Below are 17,476 nucleotides of genomic sequence, written 5' to 3' on the forward strand. Positions count from 1 at the left end.
CCAGCTGTGCACACAGGTACAGTTCTGTCACACACCTTCAATTGAATTTTCCTCCTTCTTTTATCTCTAGTCATTATATTTCATACATGTTGAATGTTGAAGATTCTGTGTGCGTGTGTGTGTGTTGGGGGGGTCATAGAGAAGAGAACATAAGGGGATGACAGCATTGCGATCACAACTAAAGCTAATCACGGGAACTGTCAGCCCAGACGCTCACGCCCTTCTTGTTTTTCCTGGCGTAGACTCTCTCCAGGTGACTGACAAAAACAATATGACATGTTTCGTTTGTCTAGATACCTAATGAGGCAGCTTTCTTACAAAGTCTAGGAATAAACAAAACAAATAAAACTCAAAGGTACAAGACTGTCTAGGGAAAAAAAAATCATAAACCCTGATCTGTGGTGGTCTTATATTCCAGCAGCATTCTCCATCTGCTTATTAACTTTCTACCTTCGTTCACCCTGTGTTGAAATACCATGTCAGGGCAGCATTCAGAGCAGTTTTTTTTTTAAGTTTATGTAACTCAGCTGAATACAAGTGAGATTTTCATATAGAAGAACCAAAAAACAGCTGAAAATTTTCAGCAAACACTCTGCATTCTTTATCTCACGCTCACCGGTCCATGTTTTTTGATGGCCAAGCATGTAGCCAGCAAACACTACAACACTCATTAATCTTGGAGTGACTTTCCTGGTGGGAGTTGGGGGATTGTAGCCAGTTATGTCTCTCTCCACATCTACTGAGTGCTCAGTCCAGCTGCCAGCAGTGGTCCGAATAAGCGGAGCTGAGGCCATTCTCAATAGGGAGGGATGTGGGCCGCATATGCCCACAGCAGCTCTAGGACAACACTCACGCAGCACGGCAGTTGGCCAGACAAACTGTGCTAAGAGTCAATTTCGTTGAGCTTACTTGTGGAGTTCAGTGATTTTCAAAGCCTGAGTGAGAGACCCCGCATTCGGCAGGGAGATGGTGTGAACAGAGGGGGGGGGAGGCTTTTCTTTTCAAAACTCAGGACATCAAAAGGTGGTTGATTTCACTGATGGAGATTATTTCTTCTCGTTTAATCTCAGCTTCCCTCATGAAATCTGTATCATCTGTTTTCATCTTTGTCTCTTATTAGGCTTTCATAAACGACACACACAAAACGTTTCATGTCCAAGCCAGCCAATCGGGGCGGGAGGTCTGGACTCTATTTGTGGCCATTTGGCTCTTTGGTTGCCAACACAAATTGAGTTAGAAGGGAGAATTTTCAACACTGCATGCAACAGCTCTAGGTCTGACCTTCAAACGGAAAGAGGATGTCAAAATCAAACAATGGTCTTTATTACAATCAGCATCTTAAAAATACTCAACAAAAAGTTATGTTGTCGCATTGGGTTGAAGACGAGTGTACAATCGTGTTGGTGTTTATTGGTGTTTTCATTATGTATCGCTAAAGAAGTGGAGAGATTTGCAGATCATACTGGGGGAGATGGTGCAACAGCTTGAAAACATGAGACTTTGTGGGGGGAAAAAATCAGCAATATCTTTGCTTCTGTTTTTGACTTGTTCTCCTCCTGCTGTGTGCTGGTGTGCTGGGACCTTTAGCCCTGTGCTTGAGGTATTTTCATTTCAATGGAAAGAGACAGAATATCAACCCAAAATCCAGAAAAACTAATTACATAAAAGGTATAAATTAATATCCATTTCTCATACCCATGAGTGAAATAAGTAACCCAACCAGGCTCCCACAGATTGTCTGTGTGCAAATACAATCAATCATTTACAGATACTACTTATTCATTATACACGTATCTAAAGCTCACCTGTCCACAGGGTACCATCCCCACAGTCAAGCATGGAGGTGGAAACATAGGGGCAAATGTTCTGGTATAAAATGCTGGACGAAAACCTCCTCCTCTCAGTCAGAACAGAGAAAATGGATTCTGGATGGGTCTTCTAGCATGACAATAACGTAAAACATACCATAAGGTAACAAAGGAGTAGCTAAAGAAGAAGCACATTAAGGTCATGGAGTCAGTCTCCAGACCTTAGTGCTATGCAAAATCTGTGGAGGATGCTAAAACGTCAAGTTGCCAAGAAACCTAAAGGATTTAGAGAGTTTCTGTAAAGAGGAGTTGGCCAAAATCCCGCCTGAAATGTGTGCAAACCTGGTGACCAACTACAAGGAATGTTTTACTCCTGTGCTTGCCAACAAGGATTTGTCCACCTAGTAATATGTAATATGATTGTTTTACAGATGTATGTGTTTTTTGGAATTTCTGGTTGCTTTTCTGTCACCTTCTGTTGAAATGAAACTAGCATTAAAAATTAGAGACTGTTCATTTCTTTTGTAAGTTGGCAAACTGACAAACTCAGCAGAGGAGGAAATTATTATTTCAATTCAACTTCACCTTCACCGTCAACAGTCACCTCAAGGTGATTTCCCCCTCTGTATCACGTGTTACATCATGATATCACAGTTCAGCTGCTGATTCTTGTGCTTGATTCATGACTTCAAAGATGTCAACAGTTTCAGTGAAATCGTTTATTAATAGACTGACTTTGACCCCTACCTTTGTTGTTCTCAACATGCCTGTAAAAACAAGGAAGACACTGCTGCATTGCAACTTTCTTCAAAGGCATGAACCATATTTTTATGTTCCCCATTGATGTAAAAATGCAATCTTTTATCCACACATGAATTCAGAGTTCAATTTATTTTCCCAAGCCTAAAATCTTTAAAATCAAATGAACTTAAAATTTTAGCAACTGTCCACATTAACTTCAGCAGAGCTTTATAAGAGACCACAATTCATCACTCGTGCTTTTCTAGCATTCAGTCACAGTGATTGATTTGTCTGTCAGCAGCAGAGACATTCCGAGGTGAAACGCTCTTTTTCCAGTGTAGTCCCACCATGCCCTTGGATTGTGACCTTTTGTCCAATCCATCAATTACCTCGCTGTTTTTAAACTCATTTAGACTGACTGCAGCCGAAAAAATTGAAATAACAGCGCACATACAAACACGTTGCCTGCGGTTACTGCGTACACACTCACGGCATACGCATTCTTACATAAAATGATTGATGATCAGGATGGAGTAGGTTACCTCTTCCATGAGCTGCCGTTGGCCCATGTGTCCAGAGGACTTGTAGACACGTGCGAAAACCAGGAGGAAACCTCGAGAACCAAAATAGAAAAGAAATCGACCCAAAGCAGAAGTGCTAAAGATGAAGTGCAGTTCCTCAAATGACCACTTGAGACTGGTTTTTAGTTTTTAAAAGAAAGTAAATCCTTACAGAGTCTTATGTTAAAGTCCAATTCTGCTCAAGTTTGGAGCGAAAACAAATATCCTTTCAGTCTGGTACTAAAAATCCCCATACACCTCAATATAGCCAATTCTCCCTTTTCAAAACAGCTGAATGGGGGTGGGGGTGGGGGCGCTCTTATATTAAGAGATAAAGTCATGCATTAATAGATGCTTGGATCCTTTGACAGTCAGGTGTGCCAACACAGGCTTCTGTAGCTGGAGGCTGTCTGCTAGGCTTTAATTAGAGCCACTGAAATAGACCTCTTGACCCCATTTGTGGGGTTTGTGCCTTTTTAAAGCAATTATCATATGCCAATATGCCATGCTGTGTGGTTAATTGTACTACCAGACCCTCCAAGAAGTTTGTTTTCCAGTTTTGCGAATGAAAGCACATTTTTGTATGCACTGCTTAGCAAGTATCTGTGTCTATGCAGTGCATCCACACAACCTATGGATACACGTTGTAAACCAAGGTTGATAATGTTAAGCAATAATATAAAACTAGAAATATGATCACTTCTGTGTCATATAGAAAATACTATACTAAATGCATTAAAAAGAGACTTAGTGTGCAATGTTGTGGTGGCTATGTGCACTTTTTTATATAGAGTGCATGGTGAAAACATACATTAATGTTGAAAATGTATGGCAAGGGCAAAGATGATAAGAAGGATAGCTTCAGCTCCATTTGGGTAATACTGTGGTAAATAACCTTTTTTTATTGAAAAGTGATAGGGAACACGGGCCCATCACTGATGCATTTTTGGAAAGGGCTAAAACCAATGGGGAAGAAAAGAAGAGTAATAACAAATGTGAAGAATTAAAATAATAATATAAACCATGAATATTTAAAAATCTAAAATCAGTCCTCACAGTGGATGACTTTTTTGTTGGTCATAGTAATGAGACTATCTGCCACTTTGCACTATTGCACCCGTTGTGTTTCATATAACTTGTACATAATGAAGGGATTAGTGTGTATAGTGACTATTTGACTTAAATTATATGACAAAGCTATTAGTGTCAGATAATTGTAAACTGCATGGCTAAGTAATAGCTAAGTTAGCTAAGTAACGAACTATTACTGTAGAAAGTAATAGTCATTTATACAACTTTCATTTTTATGATTAAATGTTTTATAGAGGAATTTAGAATTTTTTGTGGGCCACAACCCACCTAACCTTTACATATCATTTACAACTAAAAAGCTTATGTACATGAAAATCAAAATATATCAACAAATTATTTTTTTTAATTTAACACTTTTTAAATGGAAATTGTTGACCTTCTGTAACAGTTCTGATGTTATTTAATACATTTGTGAGCCTTTAAAGTGCTGATAATTTTTTTTACTTCAATACAAGCTTTGTCTAACCTTTTCACCCTTATTGCTAGTGTTTAGCAGTATTGTGGTAAGAGTGAGGTATCTCCCTTAAAGACTCAAATGAGTCTTTCAATTAAGACTCTTTCAAGAGGTATCAAATTCCTCACGTGTCTGCAAATGAAATTCAAACAGTGAACAGGATATTTAGCCCTCTTTGCATTGGCTTCATGTCTTCAATTTCTACTTTAATTCTCTCTCTATCTCCGCTTGCCAATTACGGATGATTGTAATACAAGAACCACTTCTAACAAAAGGCTCTTTTTTCAGCCCTGCATGATAACACAGTAACATGGATGTCACTGCTTCATACTGCTTCTCCAACAGAGTACAGGTTATAGCTTCTGTAGTGTGGCAGGGTCATTGGGACACTAAGCATCGCTGGCTGGAAAGCATATACCACACCTGCCCTTATAGAAGTGCTTGCCTCTATAAAGAATGCAACATTGAGGTCCTTCATTAGGTCTATTACTAATATCTGTCTGGAAAGTTTAGCCTCTGAATCCATTTCCATGTTGATGCATTGCTCTGACCTTTGGTGATGAGAGGGATTTGTGTGCAGTAAGCAATTGCTTACATGCTGTAATACAAACATGACAATGAACAGCTAAATTAAGACCATTATTACACTTGCAAATACAGATAAACAGAAACCCATGGCAGGTTGCCATTACATACCCCGGGCACAAGCAAAGCTTTGGGATATCTTGGTGAAAAAGCCATTACCTCGGCCATGATGCTTGTCACCCCACATTTGATCAATGCTTGGATTTTAAAGCCTCTTTTAAAATCTCACATCTACTTAATATCACATTATTCACCAGATAGAGTTCAGGCCTTTAAGGTTTTCCATTCCTTTCCAAAGCTGCAGAAATTCTCTATGTCATGGAAATGTGCCGGCAAATGCCACCTGAATGATAATTTGTATATTAAGCTTTGCATCAAGGAATCCATGGCCTTTTCAAATGCGCTTTTCAAATGCAATATGAATGGAAGTAAAATGTGTTTTTGTCTTGGGGTTCTTAACCAGGAAAATTCCATTTAATCTCAGATGAAAAAAATCTGTTGCTAGATTATGCGTGTAATATTAAAGAGAAAAAAAATCCTCCAGGCACTGGCTGTGTGGGATATGCTACAACATGTAAATAATAACAGTGTACAGTGCAAACATAACGTTAAGGCCTTATCTGTTGCTTTTTTCACTCTTTCAGCACATGAAACTAAATGGCTTAACACTAGAGGGCTCACATGCATTATCATACAAAAGAGCTCTTCATTTGAGTACTGGGGGATGGGAAGTGGGTGGGGGGCACAGATGACTATGTATTATTGATTATGCTTTATTGTGCTGAAACATCCCTTTTATAGCCGTGGACAAAACTCAAGAGGGGATGGAATGTATCATCAGAATTCATACCCAGCACTCTGTCTTGTGTCATGACACCCGAGTGCAAATTGAGGACAGTGGGAACTCAGAATTTTTCAAAAGTTTCAAATTAATTCAGAAGGAGCGGCGATGGAAGGTGTCAAGAAACTAGGACTTATGTGTGCGTCAAAGAAAGAAGAGAGCAAAACTACCTGACTGTATCTCAATACGCGCATCCCTGTTTCCTGACGTCCACGTCATGTAAAGTTTGCGTTATCATGCACACGCTCTATCACACCACTGACTCCATCCTGCGTGGAGTCGGTGCATGCGTAAGCCGTTGCAAACTGAGCAGCTGGTCTCCCCTGTGGGAGTCATTAGCAGTGAAGCTCATCCTTTTGTCACACACTCCAGTGTCTGTCCCTCACCTCTCAGCCCAACCTCAGGGCCCATCACGTTCCCCCCTGCACACCTGGCTTTATTTCTTTCTTCTCCTCTCTGACTTCAAGGCTCTGCAGGCTGGCTGCTCCCATAGAAACTGAACTAGATAACTATAAAAGAGAAAGGGCGAATGAGCAAGATATAAACAGAATGGAAAGAAGGAAGAAGTAGACAAATAGGGAAGAGGCAGTGGGGGAATGAGGTCTATCAGCCCTCCGCAACCTATTATCCTGGAGTCCTGGAGGATGCATTTCCCTATACATACTCCCCTAGACGTCACTTTCTTCCTCTGTACCATGTTATTTCTGTAAGCCCCTTGCCTCCCTCATCCGTCCATCCGGCTGTCCCAAGTTTGCCCGCTGCCTCTCTCTGTGGTCACGCCACAGAGAGAGTCAGTTATATTAAAGCCTCCTCTTCTCTTCTAATCTCACCACGGCAGAGAGGCTGGAGCTGGCTTTGCTTCAGATACACAGACCCCCACTTGCCCACCTCTGCCCAGAAAAATCTCTGCTCATAGTTACCACTGACAAATATGCCAACACATTTTCCACACCAGCCCAACAAGCCCCAGTGCTCGCCTCTGTTAAAGGCTCAGCTCCAACCCTATTCAGTTGTACATATGTACTTATTAAGATGTAAATTCAAATTGTTTGTCTATCCTCTCTTTAGTATTTATGAAATGGACATTTGAAAGTGGAATGAGGTACTTGAAGATAATATAGGGAGTAAGCAGGTGGGTGGATTTAGGGATGAGTGCTGTTCCTTGGAATTCAATATTTTCCACTGGAGATGTCCCATGCCTCATCTATATCAGACAGAAGATAAGGTACAATTGATCCCAGGGGGAGGTAGTTTAAGAGAAAATGCTTAAACACTTTTCCTCCTGTTACCATAAAGCCCAGATTGAGGGAAATTAATGTGATTTTCAGGCTGGTCCACTTGTCATATACTGTATTTGCTGCACTCTCCTGGGATGGTTTAGGATTCCTCTCAGCAGCTTGAGGCCATACCTCACTGGATCCAAATGGAGTTACTGAAAATTGGGAATGAACTCCATTTATGGATTTTCACTCCAAATAAAGTGGCTAATTCGGTCAAAAGAGCCATGACCCCAGCAGAATTAACCTAGCAATTTGTCACTTCCAAGGACATCTCCAGGGAGTTTGCTGAAACCGGCCAACTTGATATAATCCTTCATTCCCCGATCAGTAATGGAGCAGAGGAGAGGTGATAGACGTGATTTACAGTAACCTATACTTTCTCTCCATCTTTTCATCCCTTTTTCTTTTCCCCTCCTCTGATGTTTGGTTTGCTTCCCAAAATGAATCTCTTCAATTTTGCTTTATGACGCTGATGCCTACGCTCACTGTCGCAGTATTTACATAAGCGTTACGGTGCGCATACTTTTAGAACCCTATTCATCATCACTGCCACAACTGCTCGTGGAAGCAAAGTGAAGTGGGCCCTCCCAACTGGATGAATAAAAATCCCATTGATTTCCTTTGGAGGAAGCATACCAGGCCTGATGCCGAGGCACAGTGCACACCTGTAGATCAGGTGTTAATGAATATCAATGTTAAAAAAAAGAGAACTGAACGGGGGGGACATATTTTTCCTTTCAGATACATAGATAGATAAATCCTCAATAATCTTTGTGTTCATCCACTGTCTAAAAAAGATCTTTAGATCTTATCCCCCTCCCAGGCTTTGCGTAAGAATTTTCTTTGAGCACCTCATCCTCTTCACTAGGGTTCTGATATAAACGGTAGTAACCAGACCAAAAAGCAGCGCACATTTCAGTGCTTCTTTTTCTCTGAAATGTCATAAACTTTGGATTCTAGCCAATCATTTTACCTTTGCAAGGATAGTAGGCGGGCCCAAGGACGTACGTTCTTTTAGAGAAGAGCTACAGATTAAAAATGCCCAAGGCGAAGCGGTCAAAAGTCTGGCTGTACTTCACAGCAAAAGATGCAAACTCAGTAGCCTGCAACAAGTGCTTTAAGGTGATACTGTGCAAAGGAGGTAACACCTTGAATCTGATGAAACACCTGGCAACGCATAGTGTTTTTTTGAAAGCCGAGAAATGCACCGTATTTGATAGCTTGCTGCAAGACCTCACACCGAGCACATCTACTGCAGGTGTGGTGCCTGTTATCAGACCCGGAGTTAGCAACATCCCCCAAGAACCCGAAGAGGAGAGTCCTGGCCCCTAGCCCTGCCAGTGTAGCAGAAATGATGACGGATGATGATGGCAGCAGCAGCCGTTCTTCTCTGCGTGAGTTGCTTCATGTTGTTCGTGTGTAATTTACGTTGAGTAGGCTAACCACTTTATTACATTAATGCATGTAAGGTGAACTACCAAACACCGTCGTAGTTTCATGCGGCTGTCTTCTTGTTTGATGGCAGATACTAACTTCATGTTGTATCAACAGAATAGGCTAACTTGGTTATCATTTTGCAGAAAAAAACATAAGAGGTTTTTGGACAAAGTTTGTGTTCTCCATTCTTTAAGCACCGGTTCGAGCACCGTTTAGCACTGGCTTTTACCATAGAATACCAGAATTGGCAGGTCCACCACCACTGGTGCCCTGTGCTTTTCACAGATAATAGCAGGTTCACCCTGAGCACAAGTAATAGATGTAAAATGGTCTGGAGAAGCCGTGGCGAACGTAATGCTGCCTGTAACATTGTCCAGTATGACCAGTTTGGTAGTTGGTCAGTGTATATTTGCAAAGAAGGATATATATATATTTATATATCACTTATATAATGAATATACGAGTGTATATTACACTTGTATATTCATTTGACCTCAGTTATCCATTAGTGTTTTCGGCACCTGCTTTTGATACGTGTGTTAAAGGTTTACTTGTGCAGAAAAAAAAAACCTTTTCAAAGAATTCATAACATTAGGTTCCCGTCACTCGCTCCCTCTTAAATGCAGAACTGAATTAAAAATCCTTCTTCTTACATACAAAAGTCTGAATGATCAGGCCATATCAAAAGCAGAGCACTATATTATACTAACAAAGTGCCTCACTCCAAGTGCCAGACCACTTGTGGTTCCCAAAAGTACAATGAGAGCCAGCTATCGGGGCCCTCTGCTGCAGAACCAGCTCCCACAGGGTTCACGAGAAAGATGCCCTGTCTACTTTTAAGATCAATCTTTAAACTTTCATTTTTGATATAGTTTACAGTTTCTGCTGGAACAGATGACTCTGAACCATCCCTTAGTTCACTGCCCTCTCTTCACACCTTATGTGAGGTAATATACTGTAACACTATTTTAATGCCATTGCCTTGTGTTACTGCATCCAGTAGTTTGTGTTTTATCTTTTGTAGTTTGTGCCTGTTTACTCTCTTCTCTCCCAGGAGATTCTTCTGGAATCTCCTGGCCTTCTTCCAGAGCATGATTCTGCTGGAGTTGTCTTCTTATTGAAAGAGAGTTACAAGTTGTTGCTCACAGGGGATCACTGATCATTGGGGTCCTCTCTCTAATATGGAAGAATCTCCCTTGACACATGTTGTTTTGAACTAAATTGTATTTAGTAAAATGTAATTCTTTTGTCACTATGTTGTACAGACAAGTTTGATTTTCTAGGTCTGCTGTGCCTCAAATAGATGACCATGAAAAGAAATCCATGACAAGCTTACCACAGCTCAGCGCTAAAGCAGTCAAAACACTGCATCCCTAGTGCGCCAAACAGTCTAAAGCCTGAGATTTAGACACACGGGGCTTACTTTTATATATGGTTACCTCATTAGCTGAAACTTTTGTTTTGTTTAAGAACAAATAACACTATAACGTGAAAGAAAAACCAAGAAAACCTTAATTCGTACCCTTAAAAGGAGCTTAGTTTTCACAATACTAATAATGTCTAGGTTTTTTCTTGCCAATGATTGTTTTGCTCAGACACAGAGGAGCTATTACGTTATCACAGCCATTCTTGTTTGGTCTTATCCTCCTCTAGTGGAGCGATTATCAGGGTGACATCGTGAAGCCCGTCGTCTCGAAACACTCCAGGTCAAAGCAGACTGTCCTCCCCTTGCTCTTCAACCATTGTTAATTCTTCCCTATTTTACACCATTGATCTCCTGCCTCCCAGCCCAAACAGCCAGGTCTTTGTGGAGCTGTTAAGCTGCTCCGCAACTGGACTTTCTGCCTTCGTGTTGCAAGCACAGTATCGATCCAAAGTTCCTGAACTGCCAGCTGGGTAGAAAAATAAATAAATAAAAAAGAAGAAAAGGTGAGGTACTTAGTTCGATGAATGGAACAACCTTAAAGAACACTAGAGCCATTTATTTTTATTGTGTAGTTCTTGGGGACACTGATTGTTTTTCCAATGTGTTCTCAGGTTTGTTCACATGTGAAATATATTTGCATGACAGGATGTGTTCAGTGTTCAGCGTGGGACCTGATAAAATAAATAATTTCTGCTCCTGGTATTGTCTTTAAAAAGTGCTTAAATGAAGGTCTTTTTCTTTGAAGTCTAGTCCTATAGTGATGCGTAATTCAGGTTCAGGCAAAAACCATGAAAATGAAAATGAATAATTTCATTGACTGACTTTGTTTCTTAAAGCCAATATGCAAAGTAAAGAAATGCTAATCTGCTGTGGCTCAAAGAAAATGCTGATGTTCAACAGAAAACTAAGTAAGTGCTTGTACAGTCAGTGCTATTAGCATCATACTACTATATGTTTCTTCCTGACAGTCAACTGTTAAAAGCCATATGGCATCTACAATAAGACTGCCATCAGAGCAAAGCTGCTGACCTCCTGGGGCTAAAAATTAAGAGTCAAAAGCTGCAGTTTCTTTTTGTACTGACTCCTTTAAAAAGCAGTGTGATACCCAATACTATCTTGGCTTCTATCTGCTATCCGGTCTTTAAGTTATGACGTGATGAATCCTGCTTCCGGGCCCAAACTACCCTGCATTTTATAAGGCTTTTGTGTTTTAACATGTTTTAATGCTTTGTATCTTGTTCTATTTAATCTAAAAAAAAAAAACCCTAAAAACTGTCAGTGTTCACTGTTGGCCTCTCTCGGTTTTTATTACCACGACTCATTTTAAAGCTCAGTTTTTAAACCCTTACGATGTAACTACAGCCCAGCCCATGCAGCAGCAGTATATTAATGACTAACCTCGTATTGTGGATGGATTATCTTGGTGGTTCTCTGGACAGACGTTTGGTCCGTTTACAGCACCATGCCATGCGATTGCATTTGTCATCGAGAACCCTGACGTTAACTTTTATCGAGTGGACAATTAGTGTTCATCCTCCAGTTTCACTGTTTATATTTTGCTAACATAACTGTGTCGCTAGCGATCACGTAGCACATCATTATATACCAGCTAGCCCAACTTCAGTAACCCTACAAACGTCGCTGTTTACTTTCCTATCGTCATTTATGTTGGAAGTGATAGCAGAGCTGTATGTTTTAATTTGTTTAATAAATCTCTCAGTCAGAACATGGTATATTATATTTAGATGGAAGCTAGCGAGCTAACTCCCTGCTAATTTATAACTTAGTTAAATGTCATAAATTCTGTTTTCATGGATGCCTGGATGTTACACTTAATTGTTACACCTGGTAGAGAAGCCACACAGATCATTTTATTACAGATGAAAGGATTTAGACAGTTTTTAACTCTGAGTGATGCTGCAGTGATCATTTGAGTTATGGACCTGCAGCAGATTTTGGGCCCAGACACGGCTAATGACATCAGACTTAAAGACCAGATAGCAGACAGCTGATAACTTTGACTCTTCATCCCCTTATCTCACTTGGTCATTCTCTAAAAATCCAGTGCAACTAGGTTTTTTTGTTTTTGCCAACCTAAACCTTAGCAATGTTTGCATGCATATCACTAGTGCAGGGTGTAGTCAGTGGGCTTAAAAGGTGCTGATCAGCCAAAGTAGGCTGTGTAGCACTGCCTTTGCTAAGTTACTATTTAAAGAGCCTCCTTGGGATTTTTATGTATTAAAATATATCCAGTTTACACTGTGTGTGTGTGTGTGTGTGTGTGTGTGTGTGTGTGTGGGGGGGGGGGGGGGGGGGTGTTTAGGTGTAATAAATGTGCTAAATCTATTCAAATTTATTCTGCTTTTTTTTTCTTTGCAGTTCAAGCACTGGCCATAAATCAATGCCACAGCTGTACTTTCGCAAAAAAAAAAAAAAGTTATCAGCTAGGAATTTTTAAAAAGAAGAACAGAAGCTGAGCGAAGTTATAAGAAACTTATAAAAACCGTATAAGAAAAACAGCTGACAAACCTAGTGAGAAATTATAAAATGGCTTGTTACAGTAAACTACCAGAGGATAACAAAAATAACAAGAAAAATACAAAAAATATTAACTGGCATTCTTAACAGCATAACCAAATAACTATTATATCCAAAAAGTTATGTGACTATGAGAATGAATTGGCTCGGTAAATAAGTCATTTGGGGTTTTTTTCGTTTGTTTTGTTCTTACTCTGGTCATCTGGATATGACTATTTTCTATTGTTATTGTTGTGTGCACACAATAATATTCCTTTCCCCACCTCACAATGTTTGTTCCCCATCTCTTTCACACAAGTTTAAGTAGTACATCAATGGAGTGGCAGTGGTGCAGACATCAACTCTGCACAGCAGCTTCTTTCAGCTTCAAAGCCAAGCAAGACAGCCAAGCACTTCCAGGTCAGTTACAAGAGGTCCCCTCTCCAGTGTGTCCTGTGGTGTCCTCGCACACAGAAGTATCTTCAGCACTGACAAAGGAGAGACAGCACGGGTCATTCTCATTACCTCATTTGACCTTTCTGTGTAGAGCTGCAGCAATGCCAAAGGCTGCATTATAGCTGGAGCCAGAAGCATAAAATCAGCACCAGTGAATATATTTACCAGAAGTATTGTTTCTAGCTAGCTTACTAGGTAACAGCTAACGCCCATGTTCTATTAACCTGCTCACAGTAGCATCATTACAAGCTCAGTTTAACAGGTTCAGTTAATTGCGTTCCATACCAGTTTCTTTTCTTCACATGGCCCTGCCTGGCAAGTATATCACACTTTTTCTGGCCCCATGGATATGTTTAGTAGCCTGAAAAATTAGGAAATTGGGCAGCACAGTGGAGCAGCGGTTAGCACGTTCCCTCATGCCAACAAGGTCCTGGGTTCTTTTTGTGTGGAATTTGCTCTCCCCATGTCTAAGTGGGTTCTCTCTGTATTCTAGCTTCCTCCCACAGTCCAAAGACATACATGTTAGATTAAGTGGTCAGCCTAAATTGCCTGTAGGGGTAAATAAGAGCATGACTTGTTGTCTTTCTCTATGTCAGTTAGCACTTTGACAAATTAGCAAGCTAATTAGTAACTAAAGATTTTTAATTAATGCACTCTTCCCTTTTAGACACACCCCTGCATGCTGCACATATTGGGGAATGGCTGCTGCCATCCTGCAGCAAAATGTGCAGAATATCTGCCAAATTTAAACAGTTTGTCTACATGCTTTTTGTCACGGTCTATGTGGCAGACCGTGGGGATGAGGGGAATGAGGAGCCAAGATGCAGGACTTTGTGATGAAGGCAGTGCGTTTATTTACAGTGTTGTAAATAGTTCAAAGACTAACCCCGTGTTTTCCCCTTGACTTCCGTGTCGTGTCTTCACCCACAAGTTTGTGCTCTGTGCTAGTGATGTGTCCTGTGTGTCGAAGCTTCGAATCGTGCGTCGGGTAATCGCGGGGGCGTTTTTCTGAAGCGCGTATCGAGGCTTGCTTTGATTACGTATGCAGTGACGTTCGAGGCCTCGCGGGCAGTCCGTACCACGTGACTGATTCAGGGACTGGTTCATCGGTTCGCGCCAGATTCGAAATAACATGGGCAGGAAAACAGCTGATTCCCCATCACACCGTGTTGTGGAATTGGATTACGTACGTGCTACATAGTTACTTGTGCATTTCTTCTTCGATGGAACCAGCAAGGAAGAGATGTTTTTTATTTTTATTTTGTCTCTCCTAATAAAGTATGCACACAGTAATAAATATCACAAATGATAAACACCAAAATATAAATAAACAACACTACACATCCTATAATCTGATTTCTGTCTTTTAGTTTATTAAAAAGTGAAGCACCAAACACTAGTTTGTGTCATTATCCAGATGTACATAAGGTTTACACATCATTATAATCAAAGAGCCCGCTTCACTTGAATTGTCCACTTGATGGCGCAGTAGAGCAAATGAATCATCACAATGCTTCGAACCATGAGTCGACCAATTGGATGGAAAGCTTCAGTTCATCATGAGGCTTCATCTCACCATCACTACTCTGTGCTCTTCCGCTCCTGTGTCCCCGCACCCCGTGCAGCTGCTTTTGTCTTCCCTGTCTTCCTTGGTACTAACACCACTAACGTGGAGTCTCACACAACAATCCCACACCGAGGAGCGCTCAGCCACAGTCTTAAGAAGCTCCCCAACGACGCTTCATTAGCTGCAGGTGTGTGAGTCATCTTCTGCTTCAGGTGTGGCCATCCTCTAGACAGGACACGCCCACCAGGTCTACCTGAAACCAGTACTCAGCCACACTCACAGACACACCCACTTGCCTATACAAACAAGGATGAGGAATAACAAGAACAGCAGCAGTGCAGACAAAACACACATCACAAAATAACAGCAATAATTATAAGAGTAGTCCACACTGCTGACAGACCCTGAATCCCTGGAGCTGGGTCTGTGACAGCTTTAGCGGGCTCTTAGTTCAATGACCTTGTTGCTGTGTAAAATAAAGTGAAGAGGATCTGGTTAAAATTGTGCTTTTTTTTTCTTTTTTTAAGTTTAAGCTTATTAAAGATGTGGCTTGATAAAGGACTTTTTACCTGAAAAGGTTTTGATTGTGATTAGGATAGCAGATGCTGCTGTTGTCAACTCAACCCAACTGGAATAAACCTTTTCTTTCATTCTAAGTTCTTTCATTCCTGCTGGGTTCACTGTAACAATCATAGTGCTCCCTCATTGGTGCACAGTGTGTGTGTGTGTGTGTGTGTGTTCACTATTATCAAACCCTATTTTGTCATTTAAATCTGTAACACGATATATTTAGTCACTCCACATGACTAAGAACTGCCTCTTTGTTTCATTCTTGACGCCAACCCAACAAAATGGTGTGTGTATCAAAGCTTGCACTGACATTAGAATCAATATGCAGTACACGTCTGCTGTTAAAAGGGGTATAGTGGTCACTCTCTGGAGGGCAGACTTTGTGCTCTCCGAGTCAGAGACCAGATTAGAATTCCTCACAGATTAATCTTTGACTCATAACAGACTGTAATTAAGTCGAGACAACTTCTAAAGTCCAGAGTAAGGAAAGAAAAAAAAGTCAGTTTATATCACCCCCGCTTGTGCAGGATACAAGAGGTCAGGCCATAACACGCTGATTAAGGGATGAGTTATTCAAAAGATTTTTTTTCTGAAATGCTCCACAGGACTGATGGTATATGAAGATGAGAAAAATAATCTGCTCTGCATGCTAGCTGCTTTGTGATATATCAGCCTAATATCGTGGGACATTTAACAGGATCGCATTTATGGAAAGATTTTTTGCGCTTAATGTATGTGTTATCATTCAACCATAGGAGGAGTATTGTAAAACTTTTACTGTACTGTGGCATACAGGCAATAGATCCAACCCAACCATCTATCTCCCCATCCTTCCCTCTCTCGCAACTGTTCTCCTACTGCTATCATTACCTCTGCCATTTCCCCCTTTTTACCTATCTGTTAGAGCCCATTAAACAGTTTGTGGAAAGGAGGGGGGGGGGGGCATGGATTTGACACCGAAACAAGCCCTACCTCACTGTACCCAGAACACACACACACCCTCCATTCACATGTACGCATTATCCTAAGCCAAACCATTCGAGGTGTGTAGCGTAAGCCTCTGCACTGCGCCTCATGTTTCATGAAGAGATAAGGGCCACTAAAAATACCCATTGTGTACGGAGAGATAGCCAAGCTTTAGGAGAGGTATCTACAGCGAGCAGCCAGCAAAGCGGTGTCTCCTTTAATTCAATCCACAGACACAGACAGTGTTTTGCAAAGAAACAGAGCTAGAAAAAGAAATATTTGAAACAGGCTTTTTATGGGTGTCTTATTATTATTATTAACACAATATGTTGTCGGATGTATCTCCGTTATTTAAGCAGGTTCATTTAGACAGCTTGATAAAACAGGTGTATTGTTTCTGATTGGGGTTGATTCATGCATTATGTTAAACTTAAAATGAGATTATTACGGATTGACTTGAAACAACGATCACACTTTGATTAAGTCGTTATTATTACATCTTCCTTCACCTAAAGTCAGCTCTCAGGGAAGTCTATCCAGGTAGTGGTGTAAAATATCTTACAAAGCATGGCTCTGTGTAAGACCAGATCTTGATATTAGAGCAGAGAACTGTGTCAACAAGTTTCCCGCTGTTCTGACGCATGTTAGATCCTGTAGCTAAACAGAAGCTGATCCTCTGAGGGAGATCTGTTACCCTCTGCACACACAAGTCTGCACTGTAAAAACGATAACTAGCAATTGTTGATTTCACTAAAGTTTTTAAATTAAACTGACTTAGAAATAAAACTTTCTATTTACAACCTAAAAAAGCTTGTCTACCCAACAAATTTCTTTCATTGTTGTCCTAACTAAGATTTTCTAGACAGCATAACAAAGATTATCAACTTTTGAGCAGAGTTTCTGAGTCAAGTTGGGAACCAGTGGGAAACCCCGTAGATGACTGGCACATGTGGTCTGAACAAGTTTGAACTAAACCAAACGGACTTTCAACTGAGCCTGAGCAGACCTGAGCTGTGTGATAGTGGTTTACCATGTGTTCTAGACTAAAAACCTCCTAAGAAAATTTGAACCATCGTGGCTGGATTTGGATGCAAATTGCAATTTTTCGACCATTGAGGATTTTCACTTCTGCAGTTGGAGTGTATAATTCTTTTGGACAGGTGCTGGAGCTGCCGA

The 17,476-nt window shown here is 40.7% G+C and overlaps 1 long non-coding RNA gene across 1 annotated transcript; it reads right to left on the reverse strand.

Annotated features, from left to right (window-relative positions):
• Positions 1 to 10,053: 10,053 nt before the first annotated feature.
• LOC147304267 (uncharacterized) lies at positions 10,054 to 14,143 on the reverse strand. Its single transcript, XR_015126914.1, has 3 exons — positions 14,084 to 14,143; positions 13,026 to 13,229; positions 10,054 to 10,690 (listed from the first exon to the last, which is right to left on the reverse strand). It is a non-coding gene; the product is annotated as an uncharacterized LOC147304267 (long non-coding RNA).
• Positions 14,144 to 17,476: the final 3,333 nt, after the last annotated feature.

The sequence above is a fragment of the Aulonocara sp. 'chitande type north' Nkhata Bay genome, linkage group LG22 (genome assembly GCF_057382095.1).
Source record: "Aulonocara sp. 'chitande type north' Nkhata Bay isolate Kocher_YH1m ecotype deep benthic linkage group LG22, A_spYH_male_GT1.1, whole genome shotgun sequence".
Lineage (NCBI taxonomy): Eukaryota > Metazoa > Chordata > Actinopteri > Cichliformes > Cichlidae > Aulonocara > Aulonocara sp. 'chitande type north' Nkhata Bay.